General features: G+C 41.9%; 1 protein-coding gene across 4 annotated transcripts in view; it reads left to right on the top strand.

The window, feature by feature from the left end:
* Nucleotides 1–23,789, top strand: part of Nost (Nostrin) — a 486,512-nt gene that overhangs the window by 105,615 nt on the left and 357,108 nt on the right. Inside the window, exon 1 of one of the 4 annotated variants that reach the window (XM_068229908.1) lies at nt 22,200–22,217. The exons of 1 other annotated variant lie outside the window; for it this stretch is intronic. The gene's annotated coding sequence lies outside the window, so the exon portion shown is untranslated. Of the gene's footprint in view, nt 1–22,199; nt 22,218–22,259; nt 22,393–22,445; nt 22,770–23,789 lie in introns of those variants that run through there. 2 more of the 4 variants (XM_068229904.1, XM_068229906.1) reach the window with 2 other exon arrangements.

A 23,789-nucleotide genomic window follows, 5' to 3' on the forward strand; every position in this document is an offset into this window, starting at 1 on the left:
AGGGTGCCACCTGCCATGTTCTCATTTCAATCGAAATTTAAGTGTGACCAGCAGCGTTGCTAACTTAGCTGTTTCCCCGCTAAATCTAGCTTATTTAATCCAACGTTTAATGACAAAAGAACAATGTTCCCGCTGTAGCTTTTCCCCCGCTAAATCTAGCTTATTTCCTTCAACGTGCCTCATGTGATGTGGCGTTGTGATCCCCCCAGTGTGAAAGAACACTCTCTCTCTCTCGTTGTATGATGTAGTAGCAACAGTGAAACTAGCTATGATCATTGTAGACGACTCACCACTGGTCGAGCGTGAGCATGGAATGTGCCTTTATGATGTAATATTACGACATTCCTTCTCATATTTCAGTTTTACTATCGTCCGATCACCTCACAAAACTTCCTTACTTGTGCCAGGCTCCTCACTTTCATCTATCCTATCCGACATCCCTTGGTCAACTCTTGTTCTTTTCCGACCCCGACGGTGTTAGGTCACGAGACCTAGGGATTCACTTTCACGCCCTTCGTGGTCCTTGTTTTTCTTTGGCCGATATCCTCATTTTTGAAAGTGTTGAACCCCTTCCACTTTTTCTGTCTGATTAGTGATTTATAACGAATGTTTGCCCAGATGTACTTCCTCTTAAAACAATAACCACCATCTCCACTTGTCAGAACTAGCTCAGTGTACACAATTAAACATCCATGGTTTGCGGTTATAGTAATTTGCTAATTAAACAGAACAAAGAACAATTTCATTCTTTACCCGGTGAGCAGTGCTATAAATATCTGGCTTTTTTTTTTTACTTTTTCTAATTCTGATTTAGCTTTTTCTAGCTTATATTGGATGATGATCTAGCTCAGTAAATAAAAATTGTGGTGGCAACACTGGACTGACCAGTGCTGCCTTTGTGTGGTCGAATGAAGGCTCGCTGTGACGTGATGTCTTGGCTGTTGTTTCCACGGCACATCGGAAAAGTTGGGCACGCATGCGCAAAAGGCGAGTTCCTGCTTTCTGGAAAAAAGCTTAGAAATTCTTGCAAGAGCTGTGATCTGCACAGCACCCGGTGTGGAGTGCACGACTGGTTACCTGGTTGTGAAGGGAGTTCAATGATTTCCTATTCTTTGACTGACGTCTTTTTCATTGCACTGTATTTGATTGTACATAATATTATTAAAGCAATTTATTTTTGAAATAGGCAATGTGCTGCAGCACTTCAACACATATGACACAGCCACTCCTGAATGGAGAGTGCGAAATACAAGTAGCTGGATCTTTGTATTATCCCAAACTGTGTCTACTTAACCCTACAATACATAGTGATTCATATTTGCATCGTATGATTTTCTAGCTTAGTTTCTAACATGTTACTATACAGAGGTATTTCATGGCACAAACACGTATACTATTGATTTTATTACTTTTATTTTTACGAAATAGACAGCAAAACAGCCCTACAACCTTCGACCTCGTCAACATCAACGCGCACGGTACTAACCGCGAAACTTTCAGTGAGGGGGAAGGAGGGAACTCAAATGTTTCAGTAGAACTGCCAACTGAATGGAGCCTAAATCTGAATTGAATCGACAATATAATCGATATGGACTTTCCAAACCTTTATCTTAAGCTCACGACTACATCACATGTCTCGAGAATGTTTTCATCCGTAATAATATCAAGCATAATAAAATAAATAGCCCGGTCTACCTCTTAATATCAGGGTTGCCTGGAGATTTGTTAGGATGAGAGGCAGAAAGTGTTTTAATGCTCTTACTCGTGGAAAAGTATTTTCCCGTACACGTGGAAGAGCAGTGGTTTGTTTTCTATCACAGCAACCTGCTATTTTTGCTTTGATTTTTATGTGATGTTTCTGAGTAAGAGTTCGAAGGTGTTCCTGTGATGTATTTCGATTTTCCTCCTTTCTAATAGGTTTCAAAAGTTCAATTTTCAGCCATATTATTCTTTGCTTTACTGTATAAATAACAATAGTTTGGTGATTACACCGCCAGATGTCTTACCGGACTCATTTTTTGTGTCATCGGTTGTCAATCCGTATCTCGAAGATAACCGAGAAGTACCGATTCAGCACTAGGGAGCCGAAGTGTCACTAAAAGTTTCGCGGATACTACACCGTTTATTTTCCGTGGGCCTTCCCCATCCAGTTACCACAAGCTTCAAAAGTACCTCAAAGACATTACCGATTTACGGTCGTGCAAGAGTACTTGCGCCTTGCAGTACGTATGCGTGGCCAGTAGGCAGTAAGAATCGGTCTTTGAAAGTTAAAAGGTTACGCAGTAGTCGCAAAAAAGGCGTATGTATGGCAGACTACATAACTAGGGCTACGATTTATAGGCACCAAAAATGCCCAAAATAGGCAGGCAAATAGGCACTTAAAATTGCAAAATAGGCACTAAAAACTAACTCGAATATACCATCTCCTTAGCATTTAAAATTGCTCACTATCTGTGAATCTTGTCACTTCGTTCTCAGCTAAAGATTTTACACCAAGGGACAAGTGGTCACCAAAATCAGGACAAGGTAAATAATAATTATTATATTATTATTTAGACTTTCACGGCCCGCGTAACTATTCATGATGTATATTTTGGGTTTATTCCCTGTATTGAACTTTCTAAACACTCTCAACGCGTTTCAGAAAGAACCTTGTATTTCTTCATCAGGAGAAAACAGAAAAAAAGAAGCATGACGCATCAAAGGTTGCTAAGAGAAAGCAACAAGGAACTTAAAATGGTGCCCTAAGATGTCATAGGGACGCCATTTTAGCCCCATGCTAGAGACAACGAATGGGAACAGTGAAGCATCATTTTTCTAATGTTTCTGATAATAGGTAGCCATGATTCACTGAGGTTGTAGCCTGTATCGCTGTTGAAATTATCTGGATGTTTACGTATTTCTACCGCCTCTCTGATGATTCTATTGCTGATCATGCCTTAATATCTGGTCATGATGTCATGTTCCAAGAGTGGATGTTCTTGTCTGTATAAAACAATATGCCCCAGAATCATCAGAGAGGCGGTTGAAATACGTAAACATCCTGATAATTTCAACCGCGATACAGGCTACAACCTCAGTGAATCATGGCTATCTGTTATCAGAAACAAAGAAAATGACGCTTTACTGTTGCCACTCGTTGTCTCTAGCATGGGGCAAAAATGGCGTCCCTATGACATCTTAGGGCACCGTTTAAAGTTCCTCGTTGCTTTCTCTCAGCAACATTTGATGCGTCATGCTTCTTTTTTTCTCTTTTCTCCTGATCAAGAAAGGCAAGGTTCCTTTTGAAACGCGTTGAGAGTGTTTATATAGTTCATTACACGGTATAAACCCAAAATATACATCATGAATAATGATTTTTATTATTAATAATACAATTGAAGACACTGCTATCTCTTCCAGACAATAATTATGTCAACAGGACACTTCAAATTAGTCAGTACATGTTACAATGGATAACCAGATATTGTTCCAAATTTTGAACAGTAAAACTTTGCCTGCTGTCGGCTATGAGAAAATGACCTTTCCACTTGACATGAGGTCAGGACTTGGTGGTGGTGCTACGTGTCCCTTCGAGAACAGCATCCTTCCAGCCGGGATTCCTCTGCATTTGGCTCTCATCTCATCTCCTATTGCTCCATTAAGGTTTTTTACAACTTGCTTTACGTCGCACCGACACAGATACGTCTTATGGCGACGATGAGATAGGAAAGGACTAGGAGTGAGAAGGAAGCAGCCGTATCATTAAGGTACCGCCCCAGCATTTGTCTGGTATGAAAATGGGAAATCACGGAAAACCACCTTCAGAGCTGCTGACAGTGGGGTTCGAACCCACTATCTCCCGGATGCACGCTCACAGCTGCGGGCCCCTAACAACACGGCCAACTCGCCCGGTCCATTATGGTTAGCTATGGTCGCCTCCACTTCACGAACAATCCTTACAGCCTTCACAAGAGCTGCTTTATTCTGGAAGGTAGCACTTGGAAGAAAGGTACGTGAGATCTTGGGGTTGGCCAGTGCAGGGCCAGCTCGCTCCAAGCAATCAGAGAACAGAAAGAACGCTGATGTCCTTTAAGAGCCTGTCTGTAAAGAATGCCTGCTTTCAGCGGCTATCTGGTAAAGGAAACTAACAAAGTAGAGATGGGAAAAAATGTACGATTTAAAAACTTAATTTGTCGTTTTAGGCACTTAACATGCAAATATCTTCAAACCTTCAAAATCGACTGAAACAGATTTTAGACATATGAACCTACTGTTCTGAGTTGAGGATAAAAATAGGCATTATGACAAAATCCTCACCTTATGCCAGGTGTATCTATAAGTATTTTCAGGTTTCACTAAGAGATGGCGCCAGCGAACAGTACGCAGCGTATACGTCAGTTTGTTCGTCTGACATTAACTTACCAACACACACAAGTTGAGTCCTCCAAACACTAGCGTCTGTGTTGTATCGTTCAGTGATCATGTCGACGTTTGTGCCTGAAAAAGAACATTTGCGGCACGCATTGCTTTTCTTATTTAAGCAAAAGAAAAAGGCGGTAGAAAGTCATCGTTTGCTGGTAGAAACATATGGTGAACACACTCCATCGATCAGAACATGTGAGACATGGCTTCGATAATTTAAACGTGGTGATGACAGTGCGCGCTCTGGCAGACCACACAAGTGCGAAGACGAGCAATTGCAGGCATTACTGGACGATGAACCAACTCAAACTCAACGCTAACGCCAACAAATGATTAATTTAAATCACGCATTGATCGAAAGACGACCGGAATGAGCCAGAAGACATGGCAAAGTGATTTTGTTACTCGACAATGTGCCGCCTCACACAGCAAAACCAGTGAAAGACACCTTGAAATCACTCGGATGGGACATCCTCCCGCACCCGCCGTACTGCCCCGACCTGGCGCCATCTATCACCTCTTCGCATCAATGGGCCACGCGCTCGCACAGCAGCACGTAAGCAATTTCGAGGTAGTTGGAAAATGGCTAGACGAATGGTTTGCTGCAAAAGACAAGCAGTTTTTCTGGCATGGTATTCATAACTTACCTGAAGGATGGGCGAGGTGTGTAGAAGCCGATGGCCAATATTTTGAATAAACAAATAATGAATTTTCTTTGAAAATTACGTGTTTTCTTTACCACAAAAACCGTCAAAAACTTATGCATACACCTGGTGTATCAGCTCCTGTTAAGAGTTGTTAATAAACCTAAGACACTGAACGTAAGTTGAGCAATAGAGGGAGTTAAAGGGCGGCGACCAGCTCCCTATGCGACGTTGTTACACACACTGGGGATATACTAAAGACAATGGCTTAGGATATAGTACCATATCTGAAGTACTTATTTGATTATTGTTTGCATGAAGGAGCTATACCAAATGAATGGAGAGTTGCTACAGTTGCCCCTGTGTATAAAGCAAAAGGGTGATAGACATAAAGCTGAAAATTACAGGCCAGTAAGTTTGACATGCGTTGCATGTTAGCTTTGGGAAGGCATTCTTTCTGATTATATCAGACATGTTTTCGAAATTAATAACTGGTGCATAGAAGGCAGTTCAGTTTTAGGAAAGGTTATTCCACTGAAGCTCAACGTGTAGGATTCCAGCAAGATATAGCAGATATCTTGGATTCAGGAGGTCAAATGGACTGTATCGCGATTGACCTGTCTAAAGCATTTGATAGGGTGGATCATGGGAGACTACTGACAAAAATGAGTGCAATTGGACTAGACAAAAGAGTGACTGAATGGGTTGCTATATTTCTAGAAAATAGATCTCAGAGAGTTAGAGTAGGTGAAGCTTTGTCTGACCCTGTAATAATTAAGAGGGGAATTCCTCAAGGCAGTTTTATTGGACATTTATATTTTCTTGTATATATATATATATAAATGATATGAGTAAAGGAGTGGAATCGGAGGTAAGGCTTTTTGCGGATGATGTTATTCTCTATAGAGTGATAAATAAGTTACAAGATTGTGAGTAACTGCAAAATGACCTCGAAAATGTTGTGAGATGGACAGCAGGCAATGGTATGTTGATAAACGGGGTTAAAAGTCAGGCTGTGAGTTTCACAAATAGGAAAAGTCCTCTCAGTTTTAATTATTGCGTTGATGGGGTAAAAGTTCCTTTTGGGGATCATTGTAAGTATCTAGGTGTTAATATAAGGAAAGATCTTCATTGGGGTAATCACATAAATGAAATTGTAAATAAAGGGTACAGATCTCTGTACATGGTTATGAGGGTGTTTAGGGGTTGTAGTAAGGATGTAAAGGAGAGGGCATATAAGTCTCTGATAAGACCCCAACTAGAGTATGGTTCCAGTGTATGGGACCCTCACCAGGATTGCCTGATTCAAGAACTGGAAAAAATCCAAAGAAAAGCAGCTCGATTTGTTCTGTGTGATTTCCGACAAAAGAGTAGCGTTACAAAAATCTTGCAAAGTTTGGGCTGGGAAGAACTGGGAGAAAGAAGAAGACCTGCTCGACTAAGTGGTATGTTCCGAGCTGTCAGCGGAGAGATGGCGTGGAATGACATTAGTAGACGAATAAGTTTGAGTGGCGTCTTTAAAAGTAGGAAAGATCACAGTATGAAGATAAAGTTGGAATTCAAGAGAACAAATTGAGGCAGATATTCATTTATAGGAAGGGGAGTTAGGAACTGGAATGAATAAATTCCAATTTCTCTGAAATCATTTAAGAAAAGGGCTGTCGTAAGAGCCGACTAAAAGGGGCCCCAGCGCCTCTGAATTTTGGAGCGTAGGTTGGCAACTGCGGGGCCCTTAGCTGAGTCCGGGCATTGCTTCTATTTGTGCCAGGCTCCTCACTTTCATCTGTCCTATGCGACCACCCTTGGTCAATTCTTGTTTTCTCGACTCCGACGCTATTAGAGCACTCGAGGCCTAGGGAGTATTTCATTTTCATGCCCTTCGTGACCCTTGTCTTTCGTTGACCGATACCTTCATTTTTCGAAGTGTTGGATCTCTTCCATATTGTTTCCCTCTGATTAGTGTTATATAGAGGATGGTTGCCTAGTTGTAGTTCGTCTTGAAACAATAATCTCCACGACCTCTCTGATACCTGGGCGACTGCCCTAAATGCAAATCAGTGATGATTGATTGTATTATAAGTGTTATATTCGTGCTCGACGGACAGAAAAACGTATATATACTATTATACCGTAATAATGTATGTATTGTTCACTTAGCTCTTGTATAGGCTAGCGTCGAAAAGAAAATTGATTTTATAATCTATCGCCGTGTTGACTGAGACTACAGGTACAGTTGGTTGTCTGTCACTTTCATTGATATCCGAGCAGACCGGCATATTGTGCACAGCCCTGTGAGTTTCTGATGTTTTTTCTCTTGTTGCAGGTGAGTACCTTCCTCATGCACTGCTGCCATCTGAATTTGAGTGAGTACCTGTTCCACCACACCATTAGTTTATGTTTAGTATTTCACACTTGCAAAATGTCATCACGTGTTATGTACAGAAGAATACAAAACAACTTGGGAGAAGATCAGTTCGAATTCGGAAGAAATTTAGGAGCACGTAAGCAATCGTGACTTTACTTCTGATCATGTGGGATCGAATTAAGGAAAATAAGCCAACGTACTAGATCTAGAAAAGGCATTCGATACACCAAGCTATTTGACATTCTGAAGGTGAAGAGGATCAGATGCAGAGAAAAAAGAATTATCTACAAGCTATACAAACACCAGTCTGCAGTGATAAGAATCGAAGGCTATGAAAAAGTAGCAGCAATCCAGAAAAGAGTGAGGCAAAGTTGCAGGTTGCCCCTCCCCCTTTTTTCATTGTTTTTATAGAACAGGCGGCAAAGGAAATGAAAGAGGAATTTGGAAAAGGAATCAATCCAGGAAGAGGAAATCCAAACTCTGAGCTTTGCGTATGAAAGTGTTATATTATCTGAGTCTCCAGAAGATCTGGAGATGTTGCTGAATTTTATGGACACAATCTTGGAGAAGGAGTACAAGATAAAAATACATTCGAACCAAAAGTAATAGAGTGCAGTCGAGTGATGCAGGGAATATTACATTAGGAAATGGTCTTGAAAGCAGTAGATGAATATTGTTACTGGCTAGTAAAATAACTCATGATGGCAGATGTAAGGAGGACATAAAATGCAGACTAGGACAAGCAAGGCAGGCCTTTTTTGAAGAAAAGAAATGCGATCACTTCAAACATTGTTATAGGAATTAGAATTACCTGTAGTCTACATATACAACCTTGAATACACGATCGTACAAAGTATCGGACACTTATACCTTCATGAAGCACTGACGCGTCACTGAGTGTTACAGTACACTTTACCCTACAATACTGTTATTTTGTTATTTCAGTACTTTTGGATATCTTTTAGCTCTGATTATCGCTTTTAGTCTGCTTTGCATGGACTTCACGTAATGTGCACTTACTGTCGGAGGTATTAGTTTCCATTCAGCCAGAAAAGCATGCTAGAGATCTTCTTTGTTTATAATATATCTGTGGAGTCGAGTGCGTAGGTGTATGTAAGTGTTATACAACAGCATTATGAGCGGTATGCTTGCATAAAGATTCAGTCGTCAGCCATTCCCATTTTTTCCACACCGGCTGGTTGTTCTTGTTTAAGAATGTTCAGGTAGTGATGGAATAATAACCTCCTTTCGATTATTTAAATAATCGAATAAAATAATGGAATTAGTTTCAAATATCATTCAGTTGTGTCGAGATGATCAAAGCACTAGGAGAGGTAGGACAACAGTGAATGTACAGGGTACTAAATAGAATCTGAAAATAGAATGTAATATCCAATGACTGCAAGCAAGGAGTCATCATCCCATTGTTGAAAAAAAGGTGATAGAAAGAAATGGACCAACTACGGAGGTATAACTCTGCTGTCACATGGCCTTAAAACCCACGAATCCATCCTTGAGAGCAGGATTAGAAAATATGTTGAACCAACACTTGAGGAGGAACAGCATGGATTTAGACCTCATAGATAAACTATAGACCTCATTTTTGCCACCAGAATGCTCTAAGAAGTATTGGGAAAAAGGTAACACACTTATAACTGTTTTTCTGGACATCGAGAAAGCATATGACCATCTACCACGCAGGCATATATGGGAATGTTTGAGACATAAGAAAGTGCCCGATGACATCATAGCATGCGTACAACGATTATATGATGAAACCAAGTGTTGTGTCCAGGTCCAGGATGGAAGGTCAGGTTATTTTGAAATGAAGAGTGGAGTCCAGCAAGGAAGTTGTCTTTCACCACTTCTCTTTATAATCATAATGAATGAGGTTTTAAAAGCGGTTAAGAGAAAGGATCCAACAGCTAATGCCCTGGTTTTTGCTGATGATGTAATGGTATGGGGCGAGACAGAAGCGGAAGTACAAACTAGACTAGATTTCTGGCATGAAGCTTTTACAACCTTAGCTCTCAAAATCAGCAAAACGAATCTAGTTGAGTAGAAACTCTCCAACTCTCCATCTAAGAATTGGAGATGAGATGGATATTGTAGACAACTTCCAGTATTTAGGTAGTGTTCTGTCATCAGCCAATACCATACATCAAGAGTTTAGTAACAGAATACAGAAAGCTTCCAAATTCTTTCACGATGTACGTCAAATACTTTGGGATGAAACATTTCCGTTAGTTTCCAAGATCAGCTTGTACAAAATATATCTAGTACCTATATTGACATGTGGCCTAGGAAGCAGCAACACTTACTGGACCAACAAAGAGTCGTCTACAGGCAACAGAAATGAAGTTTCTCCGTTCTTGTCTACAAAAAACAAAAATGTATAAAATAAGGAATGTGGATATCCGACGACAGCTTGGATTGGAAAGAAACTTGCTGGAGACTCTAGAAGTGAAGAGATTACAATGGTATGGTCACATGAAAAGAATGAAACCTCACAGGACTCCTTGAACATACTTTGACCACAATGTTGCTGGGAAGAGACCAAGAGGAAGACCTCGTGATGTTTGGGACCTTGAAATTAGAGATGTGAACTGGTGTCGCATATATGAGCAGCATCTGTGGATGGATAGAACAAACTGGTGTAGGCTCGTACACAACCGCACCCGGCTTGCTGGAGCGAAGAAATGATGATGTAGCGAATACTTTTTATATTCGAATAACTTCCATCCGATTATTGAAATAATCGAATCAATAACTTTAAGTTTTAAATATGGTTCAGTTGTATCGCATAGAATATTCGGATGCATCACGAATCAGTTTTTCGGTTTGAGTGTGTCGAATTGAAATGAGCGAATAGATGAACTCTTATGGAAAATAGAAATACGCCTTTTTCCAAAAGTATCTTCAAATGTTGAAACTAAATGAGTGAATTAACTGTCTTAATAACATCACTTTTCATTCCATTATTTCTAAAGCAATCAAGTTGCGTCATTCATTCGAATGAATGATCGAAAAAATAATCGAATGGGAAATATAATCGAATCGAATAATCAAATAAAAGGAAATAATCGAATAAGCGATTATTTTGTTCTGGATTATCCCAGCACTATGTTCATGTACTTTCTGTGCTCCATTACACCATCAATAATATTCAGCTTCCCCACATCGAGTGTACCCATAGCCACCTCGATGTTAAACAGTTCAAAAGATGTTCTGAGGCTCCAATTCAGCGTTCGCTTTCCTCCACCCTTCGGCTTTCCATATGAACCGAACACGTCGAATTTACTCTCAACAGTCCATATCACCTTTTCCAAAAATATTCTTAATCTTATTCTGATATTTCAAAACGAATTCCAGTCGATTTTTCCTGTTCGTTTCATTCACCCAGAACTTCTCCAACCGATTCGACCGTGGTACCCTCCAGGATTACAAACACGCTGCACTGTGCTCACAAAACTGTGAGAGCGGTGTTCTGCAGTTCAGCTGCAATCTTCTGAGCACTGAGACAAGGGGGTATTCTTGATAGATTGATGGATAACACACTTATAGTATGCTGTGAAGATTTGCAGTCGTCCCGTTCTTGGCCTGTTTTGGACGAATTTGTCTGTTATATCGTAAACGGTTCAACGAAGTCTTGACAATCCGGCTTACCTCATTCAATTATTTTAATTATTTATGTAGCCTTATAATCAATTTTATTTCATCCTGAGTCGTTTCCTTACCTTTGCGACCTATTCTAGAACAGAATAGAACACTCCCTTCATGTATTGTAATCCAAACTGTGTTTTGATACATGCATTCCTTTCCTTATCACTATTTATCTATTACTACATCAAACATTACAATTAAACTGATTAACTATTTCAATCCAATTTCTAAATTATAGTTCTTTAAAATTAATTAATTAATTAATTTATTTATTTATTTATTTTGTGCTGGACGTTAACAGAGTAATATAGTTTAGGACCAGGGGCGGCCGTACCTTATGTGCTGAAGTGCTGCAGCACATTGTCTGTTTTAAAAAATTACTTTAATAATAATATTATCTACAATCAAATACAGTGCACTGAAAAAGACGTCAGCCAAGGATTAGGAAAGCATTCAACCCGCTCACAACCAAGTAACTAGTCATTTACCGCACGCCAGGTGCTGTGCAGATCATAGCTCTTGGGAGAATTTCTAAGCTGTTTCCCAGAAAGCAGGAGCTCTGCCTTTTGCGCATGCGTGCCCAAATCTTCCGATGTGCTGTGAAAACACCAGCCAAGACATCGCTTTACAGCTATTCGTTCGACCACATACAGGCAGCACTGGTCACTCTTGCATTTCGACCGAAATGAAAATGTGGCGGGTGGCACCCTCTTGACTCAGCGGTAGTATTTAAGAGGGGATCGCTCAAAGCAAACGGGGAAACAAAATAGTGTAGACCGCCAGATCTTTTAATACTTCCATAGCCACACTTTTAAATAGATGAACTATAAAAAATGTAATTTTCATGTTATCAAAATAACGACATGATATTGTGATTTCCTTTGATTACAATAATGACTGGTTTATAAATTTAACTGCAACAGCATAAGATTTAAATTGGCGTTACGTCGTTGCTGCTTTTAGTGATTTTGGTAGCATTGAGAAGTTCTGTTTCTGCGCGCTCACGTCAAGTGTTCGAGTTCGTGAATTTTTTGTCATTGCAGGTGCTATTGTGTGTTTAATTAGTTTTGTATGAGGGATGTGTAGACCTACGTGTGTTGGGGTTGTTTGATGGAAAACTCAGCGGAGAACCTCTTGAAAACCGAATATGTTTCTTGTTGTAAACAAGATACGGTTTACAAGAACACAACTTATTTATTTGCTTCACACAGAATTATACAGTATGTACAGGAATAAAACATAAAATTGTCGTGAAGCAAAGTAGATGATTAATCTTGAGAGAGTTTCTGTTTCTATACACTATGTACACTCTGAATGTATTTACACTCACTGCTATCTTGAAAAGATAGTTCTTGGGAAAGATATAGTTCGTGATAGTTGAAAACTATCATTTGCACTAGCATAGATTAGCTAAGAGAGTTCCTTCTAACTTGAAGTGTCTGAGTTCATAAGCTTGTACTAAATGAAAGCTATGTTCACAATTAGAGAATCTAATGTGTGTGTCGGAGCTTGAGTGAGCTTGGGGATGTGTGGCATACAACATCGGGGCTCGACATGGATGAAGGCACGGGAAAGTGGAGTAGTGACCTGAGGTGAAACCTCATACTACCAGAATTCCGTCACCTGGTCGAGACACATTTTTAAGAGGAGTAGCCTCCGTGTTCGACGTTCAGTGTATTCTGGAGCAGGACACTGGGGAGAATCCTCATGACTGACAGACAGGGAGCTCCTTATATACTGCACACGGCGTAACAGACACGCGCACTGAAGACTGCGCGTCGAGTCTCGAATGATCCACGCTTGCGTGCGTGCGGCTGGCTGGCGCTGAGCGAAGAGAGCGGAGGACATACAACATTTCTAAATATTTTTATTGTTTGGATAGGGGATGGGTTACTGCACCAGCCGCCACTGTCTAGGACAGACATGTATCTTACCCTCCCTAAGTTGTATTAGTGCTGCGACCAATTCTATGTTTCATTGTTTCTGCGGTTGATTCCATTGTTCTTCACCTGCTGCAACGCGCCACTAGGCTCAATACGGTTCTGAAATACACGACACAAAACTCATACGTCCAAATACTTTGTTCATTTGGTGTTCGGAACATGAGACATGAAAGGTAAACAATTCCCGCTTGTTTCTTTTTTATTACAGTATTTGCTTCTACGTCGCACCAAGGTCGGTGGATGCAGAGTGGATCTCGGCCCGTAAGTGGCCACTGCTGGTCACAGCTCTGCACTCCGACCAGCCAACCGAGCAGAGGGTCCAGCTCCATGGCTAAAAGATTAGCATGCTGGTCTTTGGTCACAGGGGTCCCGGGTTCGATTCCCGGCAGGGTGGGGAATTTTAACCAGCATCGGTTAATTTCGCTGACAAAGGGGTTGGGTGTATGTGTCGTCTTCATCATCATTTCATCCTGATGACGACGGGTATCAAATCGAAAGACCTGTACCTAGCGAGCCGAACATATCCTCGGACACTCCCGGCACTAAAAGCCATACGCCATTTCATTTCGCCGAGCAGAGGAGGGGTGGCCACGGCTCTGTATTCGGGGGACGGGACAGGGCTGGACCTCACGGCTGGCCCAAACCGTCGGCTGTCCTGAGAATGGTTTTCCGTGGTTTTCCATTCTCCTACATTAAGGCGAATGCCGGGACAGTTCGTAGTATAGGCCACGGCCGCCAACCCCCTCACCTTTCCGAGCATCTCCTTCACCGTAACAAATCTCCCGGCCTGAGAGACGGCGTTACAGCCTAAGAGGCCCGCCTCCTCCGTTAGGGGAGGAATGAAAACGTTTTAGTAGTAGAGGCACCGACACAGACAGATCTTAGTACAGCCCCAGCATGTCGCTGGTGTAAAAATGGGAAACCACGGAAAACCATCTTCAGAGCTGCCGACAGTGCGGTTCGAACCTGCTATCTCCCGGATGAAAGCTCACAGCTGCGCGACCCTAACCGCACGGCCAACTCGCTCGGTCTGCTTGTTTTCGGAAGTACACCTGACATTCCGCATTTCATTTTTTTTTTTTTTTTGGCTAGATGCTTTACGTCGCACCGACACAGATAGGTCTTATGGGCGACGATGGGATGGGAAAGGCCTAGGAGTTGGAAGGAAGCGGCCGTGGCCTTAATTAACGTACAGCCCCAGCATTTGCCTGGTGTGAAAATGGGAAACCACGGAAAACCATCTTCAGGGCTGCCGACAGTGGGGCTCGAACCCACGATCTCCCGGATGCAAGTTCACAGCCGCGCGCCTCTACGCGCACGGCCAACTCGCCCGGTCATTTCATTTCTCACCCAAAGGAATGACAGTATTCACTTTTACATCGAAATTGCTGAAGTGGCCGAATACTTTTGATTCTCACTGTATAGGCCTATACATTTGTATTTTACTACATCTTTTGCCTCATCTTTCTGTGATGTTGACCTTGTAGGAAGCTAGCAGTACCGAGACCTTTCTTTATATAGAGAGAACGGCTTTAGTACTTCCCACATGTTAAGAATTCGTTCTCCTGCAGGACATAGCGTGGGTGAGTGTTGTGTTACGTAAACTGGACTTTCGAACCTTGTTGATATTGCTGTCCCAAGCTGTTTGTTCGATGCTGTAAGCGCAATCTGGTAACATAACAATGATAATAGCTCCCTCGATGTTAGAGTACCAGCCTCCGGATCCCGCTGAGGAATGAAGGAAAGAACTCCACTCGACATTCCGTGTCGTACGTTTTATTAACTTCTTTTCTGGTTTACAACTGGGCGAAAGCACCCCAGTTATAGCAAACCTACACCAATTACTTATAACAGATATTATTAATAACGGATGTATATTAACTCTAATATCATATTAATTTAAGTGTAACCTAACCTAAAACTATTTCTGACATACAATATATACACGGTGAAGCGAAATCCGCGCACTCGGGCGTCGCAGCGCGACTCCTCATATGCCAGCAATATAAAAATGTCTCTCACAAAAGTTCGTCCTGCGGGTATATCCGGGAGAATAAGGTCGTTGAAGAGTGGCAATCTGGCAACACTGTAACGATATGTAGGGTAACTACCTCTGTCAGCACATATTAGCCGTGCTGTGCAGTTGGTACGGTGGATAGAGTTCTGGGTTAGCATGCAAGAGGTTGAGGGGTCGATCCTGGGTTGAGGCGTATACTTTTTATTTCGTGAATGTAGTCCAAGTGGTATGGTATCTGGCATCTTAATCGTCAACAGCGATTGCAGCGGGTCCTCTAGAAACTATTTGCACTTACATACTACGATCCTAGAAATGCACGAACATTCGTTTTCATTGGTCAGTTTTGAAAGGCGCCCTTTCCACGTCGTGGGCGTGAATTTATTCGAACCACTTCATCTACTAGATGCGTTACAACGTGTTCAGCGTTACGAAATTTTGTAAATCTAGGATACATGTGACCTAAGAAACGCTGTCTTACTGTATTACAGTATGCAATGTCCGATGGAAATTAGCAAATAAAATATTGCGCCTCAACCCAGGATCGAACCTTCGACCTTCTGCATGCTAACCCAAAACTCTATCCACTGCACCAACTGTACAGCATGACTAGGACGTGCTGACAGAGGTAGTTACCCTACATGTGGTTACAGTGTTGCCAGATTGCCACTCTTCAACGTCCTTTTTCTACAGGATATACTCAAAGGACGAACTTTTGTGAGAGACTTGTTTTTACTGCCGGCATGTGAGTAGTCTCGCTGCGACGCCCGACTGCGCGAATTTCGCTTCACACTGTATATAAAAAAACATCAACGTCCAATAACACTTCTTTGAGGAATTCCCCTCTTAACTATTACATGATCAGATAAACCTTCACCTACTCTAATTCTCTGAGATCTATTTTCTAGAAATGTATATATTTTAATTTTGGTGGTGATGGTAATTGTTTTAGGAGGATGGTCAACAAAATACAGAACCAGAAATCCAAGCCTACAATGAAGAACCTCCCATCACCTGGACAGAAACTGAGACAGCCTTAAAATCTATGCCTAAAGGAAAATCTTCAGGTGCGCATGAAGTGAATGGGGACATAATAAAGGCAGCAGGCACTTTCGGTATACAGTCGCTGTACAGAGTACTAAATGCCGTATGGATAGACAACAAAATACCTGCTGATTGGAGCAAGGGCGTTACAATTCCCCTGTTTAAGAAAGGCAGCAGACGGAAACCCAGCAACTGTAGAGGAATAACCCTGCTGTCTCATGGGCTAAACATTCTAGAGAAGATCATAGATAGGCGATTGAGAACCATGATTGAGCCACAGGTAGAGGAAGAGCAATATGGATTCAGAAGTAACAGATCAACAATGGATCTCATTTTAGCACCCGCATGCTGATGGAAAGGTATTGGGAGAAAGGCAAGAACCTGGTCATTGTATTCCTGGATATAGAAAAGGCCTATGATAGTGTTATAAGAGATAACATCCGGGAGTGTCTGAGGAAAATAAATGTTCCTGAAGGAATGGTAAGGAAAATTCAGATTTTGTACAAAGACTGTACTAGCTGTGTACAAATTGGGGAAGGTCGCTCATCATGGTTTGAAACCAAGAGTGGAGTTCAGCAAGGAATTGCACTGTCCCAATACTATTCATCACTGTTATGGACAATGCAGTGAAGAACTTCAAGGAAAAGTTAGGTGAACTGAATGCAGTGGCCTTTGCTGATGTCATGATTTGGGGTGAAACAGAAGAGGAAATACAGACCAGACTCAACGTATAGAAATCCCAATTCCAGGAATATAACCTCAACATCAGCGAGACCAAGACAGTGGTGATGCCAGTCAACAGAGAAGGGCGTCCAGCAGGTGTAAAACTATGAGACTACCAGCTCGAGTGTGTGGATAGTTTTCCTTACCTGGGAAGTGTAATTTCCAGTGATAATTTGATCAGAAAGGAAATTACAAACAGAGCGCAAAAGGGATCAGAATTCTACGAGCAAGTAAGAACACTTTTATGTGATGACATGATTCCGAAAGCGGCCAGACTGATGATGTTTAACAGCTACTTCATACCAATATTGACCTATAGTATTGAAGCGTGCACCCTCACAAAAAGAGATTCATCAAGCCTGCAAGCATCAGAGATGAAATTTCTTAGATCCACCATCCAGAAGACCAAGATGGACAAGTTAAGAAATGAGGAGGTGACGAAAGAAGCCGGAATAAATACATCCCTATTAGACAGAATCGGCACATCGAGACTACGGTGGTACGGGTATGTGATGAGGATGGAGCCTACAAGAATAGCCTGGATAAATTTGGAAAGACAGGTGGAGGGAAAAAGACCTGCAGGAAGACCCAAAACCCGATGGATGGACATGATCAAGGTTGATCTAGTTACCAGAGGATGGACAGTGGATGATGTTCTCCATGACAAGTTGTATATGGACCGGAAGTGGAAGAGGCTCATTAACAGTACCCGGGAAACTGGAACTGTACAGTGATGATGATGATGATGATGATGATGATGATGATGATGGTCAACTATCCTCTGTTGACACTAATTAAAGAGAAAACATACAAGTGGTCCGACACTTTGAAAAATGAAGATATCGGCCAAAGAAAGACAAGGGCCACAAAGAGCATGAACATGAAAGACTCCCTTGGCCTCCACACCTAATACCGTCGGGGTCGGAAAACAACAAGAGTTGGCCAAGGGAGATAAGTGAGGAACCCGGCACAAGTAAATGGAAGCAGTGCTAGGACACGGCTAAGGTGTCCGTCACCGCCAACCCACGCTTCCTAGTTAAAGAGCCCCTACGGGCCCTTTAAGTCGCCTCTTACGACAGACAGGGAATACCGTGGACATTATTATACAACCCCCACCCACGGGGGGACATTTCAGTTCTTAATTGTTACAAAGAAGGCGTTATCACTGAGTCTCTCATTTCAGTATGTATGCGTATCATATACAAAAGTGACCAAATTTCTTATAGGAGCTGTGTCTTTTACTCTCAAACAAATTAGTTTATACAGAACATAAAATGTCCATCCATACTGATATTTGATGGAGATGGTAACACGATTGGAAAGTAATTCGTATGTTAGAAGAAATGATCAGATCGGATTGTTCGAAGATGATGGGGACTATATTTGAAGTATTTGTTCACAGGAAGCTCTTATTTTTTCCTTCATTGGTAGACATGGATGATTCAGGTAAAAGTGATACCGTGTTAGAAATAATGACGATATAATCTTGCTCGTAATAATGGTAGGCCTAGTGCTGAGAACTATGTGGGAGAAAAATACAATATTACTCACAATTAAGCGACAACGATAGACGAGTATTGATAACCAGGTGTATGCATAAGTTTTTGACGGTTTTTATGGTAAAGAAAACGCGTAATTTTCAAGGGAAATTCATTTTTTGTTTATTCAATATATTGGCCATCAGCTTCTACACACTTCGCCCATCCTTCAGGTAGGTTATGAATACCATGCCAGAAAAACGGCTTGTCTTTTGCGGCAAATCATTCGTCGAGCCGTTTTCCAACTTCCTGGAAATTGCTGAAGTGCTGCTCTGCAAGCGCGGGCCCATTGATGGGAGGAGGTGATAGATGGCGCCAGGTCGGGGCAGTACGGCGGGTGCGGAAGGATGTTCCATCCAAGCGATTTCAAGGTGTCTTTCACTGGTTTTGCTGTGTGAGACGGCGCATTGTCGTGTAACAAAATCACTTTGCCATGTCTTCTGCCAATTCCGGTCGTCTTTCGATCAATGCGTGATTTAAATCAATCATTTGTTGGCGACAGCGTTGAGTTTGAGTTGGGTAACGCGTGCAATTGTTCGTCCTCGCTCTTTTGTGGTCTACCAGAGCGCGCACTGTCATCACCACGTTTAAATTATCGAAGCCATGTCTCACATGTTCTAATCGATGGAGTGTGTTCACCATATGTTTCTACCAGCAAACGGTGACTTTCTACCGCTTTTTTTTTTTTGCTTAAATAAGAAAAGCAATGTGTGCCGCAAATGGTCTTTTTCAGGCGCAAACGTCGACACATGATCACTGAACGATACAACACAGGCGCTAGTGTTTGGTGGACTCAACTTGTGTGTGTTGGTAGGTTAATGTCAGACGAGCAAACTAACGTATGTGTCAAATTCATACGCTGCGTACTGTTCGCTGACGCCATCTCTTAGTGAAACCGGAAAAGACTTATGCATACACCTGGCACTATTGCAATTTTGAGACTGCATCTCGGCGGAAGAAAATACCATGCCTGGATTGTATCTCATTTTTCTGAAAATTTGACGTTGTCTGCAAAAATACGCCAAGAATCTGCCCGTAACCGAGAGCTTGGGAAAATCTCAGTATAAAATGAACCACATTCTAACCCTCAGTACAGAATTAAAGTACTTGAACTGGCTGGAAAACGAACCCATGTCTTGTAATTAAAGACAGGTTCGCTCCCCTAGAGCACAAGGCTGGCTAACGCTGAAAGGCATAACAGTCTATAATGATAATGAATGAATGAATGAATGAATGAATGAATGAATGAATGAATGAATAATAATAATAATAATAATAATAATAAAGTAGAATGTCCGTCCGTCCGTCTGTTTGTACCTTATACAAATCCATACCGTTCCACCAATCTGAACCAAAATTTGTATACTTATCTTTTAAGACCCTGCGGGTAACCCCATCTACAAGAAATTTTAACAGCCCTCTCCATTTCCTAGATTAAGCCCCTTTGGCACATTAGCATAGGCTAATACTAGTGAAGTACCGAATTTGTCGTACAAGGACGAGACAAAGCGCATTTTAAGCCTCATGACGCGAAGAAATAAAACTCGGTTAGGCCCGTTGGGCCCCGAAAACTTTGTTGTAAGGGCCTAAAACCAACCGTTATGCAGATATTAGTATCGCATTTCCCTGCTCTAGGAATCGGATAAAGAAATAACCAGCTGTAACCATGGCAACGTCAGCTCAAGGATTTTATAGTAGAATACAGGCCTAAGTTCGAAGTAGGCAAGTAGGTAAATGTACGCTAGGCCAAGGAGATATTCTGCTACACTTATGAGTTATGACTGTCTGGAAAAAAAATAGCACTGTGGGGTTAGGCCACCCCTAGGGATGGAGGTGGGGAGGGGGTGGCGTATGAAAATAGACGGGGTGACATTAGAAATAATCGAAAACGATGAATAATTTACATTATAGATTATTATTATTATTATTATTATTATTATTATTATTATTATTATTATTATTATTATTATTAACCTGTTTACCCTCCAGGGTTGGTCTTTCCCTCGGACTCAGAGAGGGATTCCACGTCTACCGCGTCAAGGGCAGCGTCCTGGAGCGTGAGACTTTGGGTCGGGGAGGAGGACCAGTACCCGCCCAGGCGGCCTCACCTGCTATACTGAACAGGGGCCTTGTAGGGGGGGGGGGGATTGGAAGGGATAGACAAAGAAGACGGAAAGAAGCGGCCATGGCCTTAAGTTAGGTACCATACCGGCATTTGCCTGGAGGTAAGTGGGGAGACTACTGAAAACCTCTTCGACGATGGCTGAGGTGAGAATCGAACCCATCTCTACTCAGTTGACCTCCCGAGGCTGAGTCGACCCGGTTCCAGCCCTCGTACCACTTTTCAAATTTCGTGGCAGAGCGGGGAATCGAATCCGGTCCTCAGGGCGTGGCAGCTAATCATGCTAACCACTACAGCACAGAGGCGGGCATTATTATTATTATTATTATTATTATTATTATTATTATTATTATTATTATTATTATTATTATTATTATTATTATTTTGCCGTGTGCCGACCACACGACACTTCGTAATCTGCAGGCCTTCGGGCTGAGCAGTGGTCGCTTGGTAGGCCAAAACCTTCGCGCCTGTTTCGCCATGGGGTTTGGATTTTTTAAGTATTATATTTGCGAGGTCTACAATGTGTTTCATTTTCCCCTTCTCACAATTCAAGAGCTTTACCATTCTTTTTTGGATAGTCTCATTTTTCTTTTGATGTATCGGAACTCTTTATCTCTCCTGTGGGTTGTAAGAGGCTACTAAGAGGGGAAACAATGTGTTTTCGCTCTCTCCTCTTCTGAAGCCAAAAATATACCCATAATGCGTATGGCGGAGAAAATGTACGGGTACGAAGATTTTGTGACTAACGAAGTTGTCCGAAAAAGAAACCTCTTCTAGGTTAAAGTCGACAAATGCACCACATTACCTCGCGAAGCCGGTCGCCACCCACACGCAACATTTTAAAGCATATGTCGCCGGACAATGGCGCAAAGTGACTTACATTAACATGTTAAGGTGTGGGAAGTCTTTCAAGGCACAACACCTAAATATATACTGTATGTGTAATGTCGAACTTCAGTTTTATTTTACTTTCGGCTATTCTTAAGTGTGTATGTTCTAAAACGGCTGGGTGAAAAGTTGTATTATTTCACATACCGGTAGTTGAAATCGGAATGTCTAAAAGATCAAGTATGAATATCGCCCCACGTTGAACCTCTACATGGCAACCGGGTGAGTTGCCCGTGCAGTTAGGGGCGCGCAGCTGTGAGCTTGCATCCGGGAGATAGTGGGTTCGAACCCCACTATCGGCAGCCCTGAAGATTGTTTTACATGGTTTCCCATTTTCACACCAGGCAAATGCTGGGGCTGTACCTTAATTAAGACCACGGCCGCTTTCTTCCAACTCCTAGCCCTTTCCGATCCCATCGTCGCCATAAGACCTATCTGTGTCGGTGCGACGTAAAGCAAATTGTATATTTTTTTTTTAATCTACATGACAAATAGAATAATATTGACCGGAAAGTCGGCAGTTTGAGCGAACCGCCACATTTGTTTAAGATACTCGCTATTTGTTGACGTTGAAAGTGTGGGAAAATCCTGGTTAAATCAGTCGGAGTTTTGTTTTCGGGAACAAATGCGAGGTGGTGTGAAATCTGAGCTGACCTCGCACGTCATCAAACCACAGGCCGTATGAAAATGAACTCTTGAAGCGACGCCTACGGGAGGAAAAAGAATATGAACAACAATTGAGCTTAAGTAACAGCTGACAAGGTGACGTCACGTTCATTCTAGCGTTACTCTGGCAAGTAACACGCTTTTTTGCCCTCTTTAATTGTCGAGTCGAGTCGGCGACATAGTAGCACTGCTGGCCTCATGTTAGTATTCATTCTGTGGCAGTTTTTCTAGCTGGTGGGTTTGTTTTGTGATGCTATATTTGGCGACTCTATTTCCGGGTGCACTGCTGAGGATTGTCTCTAGTCAGTTGGCGTACGACTGCCTCCCCGCTAGTGCGTGTGCGTGTGATGTGTGTGCGAACATGTTCTCAACAAGGTATCTCGCAATGTGACATCGCCTTTTCATTTTTTTAATTGGCCAGTGGTTGTCCTTTTAGCCGGCTACAGTTTAACGTATAGATTCACTAAATACCAAATTGTTTACCACAATGTTATAATTTAAATGTTTGTTTATTGGAGATATTGTGCTATTGTTAGGTAGATCTGCGGATTACTTGGTGATAATAATGTTGATATCGTTCGGAAGAGTACGTTCAGCTTTGAGAGTTGATTGTAAAATGTATTTTGGGACTGTTTAAAAGTGGAACACGCGAGGAATAGATTATTGATGTCTGCCAGTTCGGAAGAAGTGATCAGGATAGCAGCTATATCCAATTCTCATTCAGGTGATATCTTATACCGGTTTCGACTCAGGTGGGTTCCACTTTATCTCCGAGACAATGCAAAGTATAATTATCATAGTCTAAGAAACGCAAGCAATAACTTTCAGAACTCCAATTTTAACTTGAGGCGTTGCAAATACTTATGGACGAACTCATGAAATGCATGTTTTGAGGGGAGGAAATGAAATGATTTAATTGAAGCGAATTCAGGAAAATAGGACTTCTTAGAATGTTATGTATTTTCAGTTAAAAATATTTATTCTGAAAATGTACAACTGAACCATTTCTTCATCTTCTTCCATTTTTACCACACTTTGGTGAGGTCACGGGTGCGAACTATGTCCGACATGTGAACTTAGCCGTGTTTTACAACCGGATGCCCTTCCTGACGCGAACTCCATGTGGACACATGTATTCACTACTGCTTGTTCCTATGGTGTGTTGGGACAAACACCCTGTCCCCAAACAGGATTTTACCAGACGCGATTAAAATTTCCCACCCAGCCGAGATTCGAAGCCGGGACGCTGATCATTCAGCCAAGGAGCCGGACAGAAAGGAATCCTTTTCTGTATTCTACGTTGTTTAATATTTTCCAAGATTGAGCATCTGTAACAAACAAATGAGGAAATACAACACAGGTTTTCTCCAACCAAAGTTTCTTCTATTGCATCTCAAATTGTCTCTTATTCACAGTCAATCGTGTCGTCTCACTGTTGTCGCTCTCTTGGTCTTGTATTGCCTGAGTGTGCGTTCCGATGATATCTACAAGAACTAGACCGAGCTCGATAGCTGCAGTCGCTTAAGTGTGGCCAGTATCCAGTATTCGGGAGATAGTAGGTTCGAACCCCACTGTCGGCAGCCCTGAAAATGGTTTTCCGTGGTTTCCCATTTTCACACCAGGCAAATGCTGGGGCTGTACCTTAATTAAGGCCACGGCCGCTTCCTTCCCACTCCTAGCCCTTCTCGGTCCCATCGTCGCCATAAGAGCTATCTGTGTCGCTGCGACGTAAAGCAAAAAAAAAAAAAAAGAAACCAAACAAAAACAAGAAC

This window comes from Anabrus simplex, chromosome 1, assembly GCF_040414725.1.
Source record: "Anabrus simplex isolate iqAnaSimp1 chromosome 1, ASM4041472v1, whole genome shotgun sequence".
NCBI lineage: Eukaryota > Metazoa > Arthropoda > Insecta > Orthoptera > Tettigoniidae > Anabrus > Anabrus simplex.